This window comes from Phyllostomus hastatus, unplaced genomic scaffold, assembly GCF_019186645.2.
Source record: "Phyllostomus hastatus isolate PE091 unplaced genomic scaffold, TTU_PhHast_1.1 phas_scaffold_55, whole genome shotgun sequence".
NCBI lineage: Eukaryota > Metazoa > Chordata > Mammalia > Chiroptera > Phyllostomidae > Phyllostomus > Phyllostomus hastatus.
Window position 1 is genome coordinate 51,886 of NW_025334035.1, and position 9,900 is coordinate 61,785.

General features: G+C 41.1%; 1 pseudogene; it reads left to right on the forward strand.

The window, feature by feature from the left end:
* The first annotated feature begins 8,602 nt into the window (after positions 1 to 8,602).
* LOC123809419 lies at positions 8,603 to 9,544 on the forward strand (annotated as a pseudogene).
* Positions 9,545 to 9,900: the final 356 nt, after the last annotated feature.

Sequence of the window (9,900 nt, forward strand, 5' to 3'; positions counted from 1 at the left end):
AGATGGTAAGATTCCCCAAGGGGGGAACAACCTAAGGCAGGCACAATCACTTGGGAAGCCCCCCAGGAGAAGGACTTTGGGGGCTGCAGCAAAAGGGGGTGATGGACCCTCGCTCCTCGGCTTTGACATAGCCTGAGTTCTCATCGTCCGGGAGAAAATCTCCTTATCTCTTGGTTGCCTTAGTTCCCGTGCTCCACCTAACCCTGAAACAATGACAGGGTGGTGCAGCTCTGTGCTGAAAAGGGCGGATTCCCCTGGTGATCAGGCCTAAGAAAGAACATGTAAATTACTGTGAAACCTGCTTTGTTTAGAATGCTCTCAGTTGAATGAGAGGGGTCCAAGGAGGAAGTTAATTTGTTCCTCAAAGTCTTACAGCTCTTTGACCCCGACTCAAAATAGACCGGCAGAGTTCCTTGTTTTCTATGGTTCCTTACTTCCTCATAATGAGTACTGTACTTGAATTATTATGCAAAATGAGCCCAATAAAAGCAGGTATGGACGGTAAATCGGCGTGCTCCCCACTAGAGGGGGTGACCATTTCATCCCTATGTTACAGGGTGCAGCCAAGGGGGGGACCCCAAATGGGCATTTGAAATGGGGTCCAGAACTTAAGGTGTCCAGGAGATTTTAAGATGTCTCCACCCCCCACTCCCCGACCACGGCGTGGGTTGGGGGAAGGGACAAATGGAGCAGGGCCATTGAGAGCTGTTTTGCATAGCAACAGCCTTGCAGCTACCCTCTGGCATGGTCATTTAACATATCTATAGCCTTTGGCTGGTCTTTTAGATATGTTAAATAGCTGTGGCCATGCCCTGAGCCAGGGGAATGGAAGTAACTTCCCCACCAAGACGTAACTGGGGTGGGGGCAGGTCCCCCAAGTTACAGCATCTGCATGGGAGCTTGGAGATGATTGACTCCAGGACATGGGGCCACGCCTGCCCAGACTCATGATGGCAGCCCAGTAAACCTGGAAGGATACGAGTTCTGGCATGTGAAGCCGAGTGTGGGAGGAGTCAGAAATGAGGCTGCAGAGGAAGATTGGCCACGGGGATTTAAAACCGAGACTTGGCAGCCATGAGGAGGGAGAACCGTGCTGCTTTAGGAGAGAGAACCACGCGGCCTTGACAGAGTGGAGACTCCTGCAGCCCTGAGAGGGAGAGAACCATGTGGCTGTGGAGGTGCAGAGAGGATCACGGCCATTGGAGAGAGAGCCACACAGCTTTAGCAGAGTGAAGACTCCCACATCCCTGAGAGGGAGAACCATGCTGCTTTAGGAAGGAGAGCTATGTGCAGCCCTGAGAGGGAGAGAACCATGCGGCTTTAGCAGAATGGGGAGGACCTCAGCCATTGAGGGAGAACCGTGCTGCTTTAGGAGAGGGAGAACCATGAGGCCTGGACAGAGCGGGGACCCCCACAGCTTTAGAAGGGGGAACCACCACCTGGTTTTAGCAGAGATCCTGGCGACTCAGCGGAGGGTGCTGGGAACCCAGGGAGGTCTCCCAGTCGAGATGGAGTGCTAACTGGGAAGAACCAGAGGACTGCCTGAGCCATGGACTTCTATTTCCTTTCCTGAGATACAGTACTCTGGACTGGGCAAAGGGGGAAGGAAGGAAGGACTGTGTTTGTGGGTGTTTTAAAGGACTTTAGGATTTTTGATGAAGACATTAGGTCACAACTTGAAGTCTGCATAGCATTAAATAAACATTTCCTTTCCTTTTCACGAATCTCTGGCATTGAGAGACGTCTTTCCTAGGGCGGCGGACATAATGGACCCGGGGCCTTCTTTCAATAATAGTATATTGTCCCAGGCCCTCCTTGTTGTGTTCTGTAACACCTACTTCTCCACAGAAACTGGTCTGTCTCTGTGCATGTTTTTTTCTCCCGTGTTATCGTCAAGCCATCCACAGCATTCCATGATCACTGCTGGCCCCTGACCCACACATCATCTCTCTCTCTCTCTCTCTTTTCTCTAAAAAACTCAGTAAATATATCCTTGGGTGAGGATTAAAAAGTTAAATTAATGAAAAAACAAACTTGGAAGAGTTTTCACCAAAATTTAACAGAATCTGAAGTGATTTTTACTTTCTTTACATTTTATATTTAAGGGTATTAAAAGTTCTACAAATTCCAAACAGTAAAAATTAAAAATAAGTGAATACAAGTTTAACGTGGAAGTTAACACAGCAGATGTCATCATAAAAAGTAAATAATATTGGCACCTACAAAAAGAAGCTGTGGACCAATCTTATTAATAAATATAACTACAAAAGCCTAAATAAAACATTAGCATATCAACTTCATTAGTTTATACTGGAACACAGGTACGGTTTAATATTAGGAAACCTATTATAAATAATACGCACTACCCCTATGTTCATTGCAGCATTATTTACAATAGCCAAGATATAGAAGCAACTAGGTAGCCATCAATAGATGCGTGGATAAACATGCAGTGTGTATGTGTGTGTAATGGAATTTTACTTGACCATAAAAACAAATACAATTTTGCCATTTGCAACAACATGGATGAATCTAAAGGATATTATGTTAAGTGAAATAAGTGAAACAGAGGAAGACAAATACCATATGGTTTCACTTGTGTGTGGAATCTAAAACAAAACAAAACAAAAACAGAGTCACAGAAACAGAAACCAAAGGGATGGTTACCTGAAAGGAGGGATGGGGGATTGGTGAAAAAGAGAAGGGAAATATAGTCAATAATATTGTGATAAGTTTGCATGGTGACAGATGATTATAAGAATTAATGGGGTGATCACATTGTAAGGTATAAAATTATCAAATCACTGTATTGTATACCTGAAACAAATATAACCAATATAAGATAATATACCAACTACACTTACATAAAAATAAATTAAAAAATAAAAAAGAAATGTCTTTGATGCTGCACGTTTTTCTAGCAAATTAAACCTAGGGATGAAAATTCTGAAATAAAAAACTTATCTTTATAAAGGTTAACAAAAAGGGATGGGCACTGAAAAAGTGTTCAATCAAAAATGCAACAGCTGTATCTGATTATTAAAGTACTGCTGTAAAATACAAATGGAAAGATAGTTGCTAAATATATATATACCCTCTTTTACTTATCCTCTAAAACTCCTTATGGCACTTAGAACAAAATTTTACCACCTTAATAAGACTCTGCCTGGACCGGACCCTGTTAGTCTGCATAACTGCCTGTCGTCTCACAGCTCTCCACTGTATTCCATCCACACTGGCCCACATTTAGTTCCTCCAGCTCAGCAAGTCCTTTCCCACTGCAGGGCCTTTGCACATGCATCTCTGTCTGCAAGGCCCTTTGATCAGGATTTCATATGCCTGACCTTTTTTCTCCTCTACATCTCATCCAAAAAAGACATCAAAATGTGCAGTGTTCTCTATCTCTACTTCATGGGATTAATTCTACTCTATTTAGATTCTCTCATTTTTTTTTTATTTTTTAAATTTTCATTCCTTCTGCATTAGATTTTTCAAAAGGAAAAAGGCACAGTAAATTGTTTTAATCTTAAATATATTTTAAGTGTTTTTGGTAAGATATGATATATTGATCTAATCTTTTCCCCTAAATAATGAAACAGCCGTCCCAGTGCTAGTTATTGAATAATACAACCTTTACCTGCCAAAGTACTACCATAATAAGCCAGGCAATTCCACACGTACTGGGCTCTGTTTCTGATGTTTCCATCCAGCTCTGGTGATCTGTTCGCTCCAGCACCAGTACCACACTGTTGTACAGTCCTTTATACTTGTCCCTTCTTATATTCTTTCCAAGATTTTCCTGACTTATTTTCACAGATTTTTAGATAAAATTTAGAATAATTTTTGTTTCCCAAAAGTCCTGTTGTGATTTTGACTTTAAATAACTTGTAGGGGACCAGTTTGTTTCAGTCTGGCAAATGTGACTCAGCTCTATATGGAAAACCCACAGAAGCGAAGTGGTGGGCAGGAGCCAGACCTTCAAACCGAGTTTTCCCATGGGAATCAGGCCTAGAAAATGCATACTGACTGTTATGACTTGCTCTTGCTAAAACTCCATCACCCTGGTCTAAAATAACAAATGTGTATCACCTATTTTCAAAGTAATTTCCAAAGCCTGTGTGAATTCTCCCAAGGACAGAGCTAATCAGCTTATCCCCATTCCCTTCTGCATGTTATTTTCATTTCCCAGATTGTACCTAAAATGCAGACAATATTCTATGTAATAGATAATAAATCTTTCTCTGATGTAAGCCCTGAGAAAAACAGTAAAAGCCTGTCTAGGCAAGGGTCAGGGTGCTCTCCTCTTAGAGAGTGGCCGAGGCATTCATAGACACTCTTCCCTTCAGAGAGTAGCTGTGCTATTCCCTTTTTCTCCACAGGATTGCTGTTGCCTGTGCATTCATTTTCTCTTTCAGCCCCAATGGGCAGGCTCTGCTGGCTGGAGAACATCACAATAACTTAAGTATCATAGTTTTTTGATCCATTCATTTACTGACAGGCATTTAGGTTGCTTCCAGCACTGTAAATTGTGCTGCTATGAAATTGGGGTGCATACGTTCTTTTGGACTGGTGTTTCAGGGCTCTTAGGATATAATCCCAGCAGTGGAATCACTGGGTCAAAAGGAAGTTCCTGGGTCTTTATCCTAAGAACACTAAAACACCAATCCAAAAAAACCTATGCACCCCAATGTTCATAGCAGCACAATTTACAATAGCTAGGTGCTGGAAGCAACCTACATGCCCATCAGTAAATGAATGGATCAAAAAACTATGGTACACTTACACAATGGAATTCTATGCAGCAGAAAGAAAGAAGGAGCTCCTACCCTTTGCAACAGCTTGGATGGAGCTGGAAAGCATTATGCTAAGTGAAACAAGCCAGGCAGTGAAAGAGAAATACCATATGATCTCACCTTTAACAGGAACCTAAACAACAAAACAAAGAAACAAGCAAAATATAACCAAAGACACTGAAATAGAGGACAGGCTGACAGTGACCACAGGGGAGGGAAGAGGGAATTTCAGGGGACAATGGGAAGGGTTTACAGGAACAAATTTAAAGGACACATGGACAAAAACTAGGGGGAGGGTGGTAATGGGAAGGAAGAGGGGACGGTTGGGTGGGTGGCCTGGATTGGGAGTAAAAGGGAGAAAACTGTACTTGAACAATGATTAAAATAAAAAAGGTAGCTCCATTTTTAGTTTTCTGAGGAAATTCCATACTGTTTTCCATAGTAGCTGCACCAGTCTGCATTCCCACCAACAGTGCACTAGGGTTCCCTTTTCTCCATGTCCTCTCCAACACTTGTTGTTGATTTGTTTATATTGGTCATTCTGACCGGTGTGAGTTGGTATCTCATTGTGGTTTTAATTTGCATTTCACCCTGGCTGGCGTAGCTCAGTGGATTGAGCGCGGGCTGTGAACCAAAGTGTCGCAGGTTCAATTCCTAGTCAGTGTACATGTGTGTATTGAAGGCCATGACCCCCAGCAACCGCACATTGATGTTTCTCTTTCTCTCTCTCTCTCTCTTTCTCTCTCCCTCCCTCCCTTCCTTCCCTCTCTAAAAATAAATAAATAAAATCTTTTTTAAAAAATTTGCATCTCTCTGATGGCTAGTGATGCTGAACATCTTTTCATAAGTCTCTGGGCCCTCTGTATGTCCTACTTGGAGAAGTGTCTGTTCAAGTCTTTTGCCCATTTTATAATTGGGTTTGTCTTCGTGGTGTGGAACCATTTGACTTCTTTATATATTTTGGAGATCAAACTCTTGTCCAAGGTATCATTGGCAAATATTTTTCCCATATAGTTGGTTCTCTTTTTCTTTTAATTCTGTTTTCTTTAGCCACACAGAAGCTTTTTAATTTGATGAGGTCCCATTTGTTTATTGTTTCCTTTATGTCCCTTGCTTTAGGGGACATATCAGTGAAGATGTTGCTGCCTGGAATGTCTGAGAGTTTCATGTTGATATTTTCTTCTAGGACTTTTATGGTGTCACTACTTATATTTCAGTCCTTTAGCCACCTTGAATTTATTTTTGTGAATGGTGTAAGTTGATGCTTGTTTTCATTTTTTTTTTTTTTTGCATGTAGCTGTCCAGGTCTCCCAACACCATTTGTTGAAAAGGCTCTTTTTACTCCATTTTATGCTGCTGCCCCCTTTGTCAAATATTAATTGACCATAGAGACTCGGGTTTATTTCTGGGCTCTCTATCCTGTTCCATTGGTCTATGTGTCTGTTCTTATGCCAGTACCAGGCTGTTTTGATTACAGTGGCCTTGTAATACAGTTTAATATCAGGTATTGTCATCCTTCCTGCTTTGTTCTTCTTTCTCAAAATTGCTGCAGCTACTTGGGGTCATTTATGGTTTCGTATAAATTTCTGAAATGTTTGTTCTATATCTTTAAAACATGTCATTGATAGTTTAATAGGGATTGCATTGAATCTATAAATTGCTTTGGGTAGTATGGACATTTTGATGATGTTAATTCTCCCAATCCATGAACACGGTATATGTTTCCATTTGTTTGTGTCTTCCTTAATTTCTTTCTTTAGAGTTGTGTAGTTTTCTCAGTATAGGTCTTTTACATCCTTGATTAGGTTTATTCCTAGGTACTTTATTTTTCTTGTTGCTATATCAAATGGGATTTTTTTCTGATTTCTGTTTCTGATATTTCATTGTTGGTGTAGAAAAATGCCTTTGATTTCTGGATATTGACTTTGTATCTCCCTGTTTTGCTAAACTCACTTATTAGGGTGAGTAGTTTTTTGATGGAGTTTATAGGATTTTATATGTACACTATCATGTCATCTGCAAACAATGACAGTTTTGTTACCTCTTTTCCAATCTGGATGCTTTTTATTTCCTTTCTTGTCTGATTGCTGTGGCTAGGACTTCCAATACTATGTTGAATAGGAGTGGACAGCATGGATGGAACTGGAGAGCATTATGCTAAGTGAAATAAGCCAGGCAATGAGGAACAAATACCATATGATCTCACTTCTAACTGGAATCTAATCAACAGAGAAAAAAGCAAGCAAAATATAACCAGAGACATTGAAATTAAGAATAATCTGAGAGTAACCAGAGAGGAGGTGGGAGGGGACAATGGGGGAAAAGGTTTTCAGGAATAACTATAAAGGACACATGGACAAAACCATGGTGAGGGGGTGGAAGCAAGGGAGGGAGGTGGGTTTGGCTGGGGTGGTGGGGGGTTAATGCAGACAACAGTAATTTGACAATAATAAAATAATTTTAAAAATAAATAAATAACTAAATTACAGATTAATTCAGGAATATATGTGCCTTTATAATATGTTACCTTTCTACCTAGAAATTAGTAAGTCTATCACTTATTATTAAATGGAGAAATGGAGAATTGAAATGCCCTGCCCAATTCCTGTTATCTTCATGTTTTAAATCATTTCATTGATAATGTTTCACATAGTATTTTCACCTAATGATTACTTACATATATAAATATTTATAATAATGGACAATATTGAGTGCCCACCACATACCAACTATTTGTGTTAAGCACTTTATTAATTTTATTTTTGCTACTCATTTCTCACAAAAAGTCTTTTTTTCCTTTTTTTTAATTGTTCTTCAAGTACAGTTTTCTTCATTCCCACCCAATCCCAGCCATCCCCACCTCCTACCCTCAACCCTACCTGCCTTTGGCTTTGTCCATGTGTTCTTTATACATACATGTTCCTTGACAACCCTTCCTCCTTTCTCCCTCATTATCCCTTCCCACCTCCCCTCTGGTTACTATCAGTCTGTTTTTAATTTCACTGTCTCTGGTTCTTTTTTGATGCTTGATTGTTTTGTTGATTAGGTTCCACTTATAGGTGACATCATGTGGTATTTGTCTTTCACTGTTTGGCTTATTTCACTTAGCATAATGCTCTCCATATCCATCCATGCTGGGAAAAAAGCAAGTCTTAAAGAACTCAGGTAACTTGCCTAAGGTTTCACAGCAAGTGGCAAAGCTCAGACATGAATCCCAACATCTAACACCACAATCTTACCCATTGCATTGTAAGGCCAACGGGGAATACCATTACTTTTGGTCTATTCACTGAGTAAATGGCCACTTTATGGCAGTCATTTTTTATTTCAGCAGGTTATCTTTGGTTTCCCAGATAGATCATCCTATCAGCAAATAATAATAATTGTCCTTCTCCTTTCCAATATTTTTACTTCATCCCCTTTGTCAAACCGACAATAGCCATTTCTTATAATGCTTACACCCTGTTTAAAATACCATTTAAAATCTATTCAATATCTTAACATAGTAATCATTAAGCAGTTCAGGAGTATTGTAAGATGATGGGTTTGAAATAAAACATAGACATTATGCCTTTAATACTGAGTACGCCAGATTAGAGTTGCTGGAATGACTGAGTTGCAAAAAGATGTTCCATGTTATGATTTTGTTTCTGTTTTTATTTTGTTGCTAGTCTAAAAATATTATAAAATTTAGTCTAAATTATGTGAATGCTAGGAACATGGTTGATTTTGTTTATATGAATGCCCTTATTTGACTGAGGACATATAGTAAATGTCTGTTGGTGCTAATAAGGCAGAAAGGTGGGGTAATGCATGGAGGCAACCAGAGTGGGCTCTCAGACTTCATACTCCTGGCGCTCTCCAAGAGTCCTGAAGACCAGCAGGTCCTGTTCTGGATGTTCCTGCCCATGTACCTGGTCATGGTGGTAGGAAATGTGCTCATCATCCTGGCCATAGGCACTGACTCACGCCTGCACAATCCCATGTACTTCTTCTTGGCCAATCTCTCCTTCACAGACCTCTTATTTGTCACCAACACAGTCCCCAACACACTGGTGAACCTTCAGTCCCAGAACAAAGCATTTTCTTATGCAGGATGTCTAGCACAGCTCTACTTCCTGGTCTCCTTGGTGACCCTGGATAACCTCATCCTGGCCACAATGGCATATGAATGCTATGTGGCCATCTGCCACCCTCTTCACTAGACTACAACCATGAGCCCTGGGCTCTATATTTTGTTCCTCACCTTATGTTGGGTGTTCTCTGTCCTCTATGGCCTCATCCACACCCTCCTCATGACCAGGCTGACCTTCTGTGGGTCCTTGAAGATCCACTACATCTTCTGTGAGATGTCTGTCTGGCTGAGGCTCGCGAGTTCCAACACCCAGCTCAATCACACAGTACTGATTGCCATGGCTACTTTATCTTCTTCACCCCCTTTGGGGTCATGATCATGTCCTATGTCCGGATTGTCATCACCATCCTCCAAATACCATTAGCCACTGGGAAGTACAAAGCCTTCTCTACCTGTGCCTCCCATCTGGCTGTGGTCACCCTCTTCTATGGGACACATAGCATGGTATATCTGCAGCCCCTCCACACCTACTCCATGAAGGACTCAGTGGCCATAGTGATGTATATTGTGGGCACCCCCATGATGAACCCCATTCATCCACAGCCTGAGGAACAAAGACACACATGGGGCTCTGGGAAGACTCTTTCTAGGGAAAGCCTTCCAGAGGTTGACATGACGGTTGACATTTTGGGTACTGAAGTGGAAACCAGGAATTTCCCCCAGCAGGTGGAAAGCATTATCCTATGGGGAATACAGAAGAAAATAGCACATAGCTTCTTCTCAGAATGAGCTCATATATCAGTGGTGAAGAAAAGATATGTGTAACTAAATATCCCCAGACCTCACCAGCTTTGATAATAAATAAGGTCGTGCTAACACTAATACTAGAAGTTTGCAGCATCAAATCCTTCACTTACTTGACCACAGGACCACAGTGCCACCATCCCAGCCTTTTAAAATATACCCAACTATGGCCTGGGAGGGGTTTTGTGTTCTCTAGCACACACCCACTCCTACTCCCAAGCCCTGGCT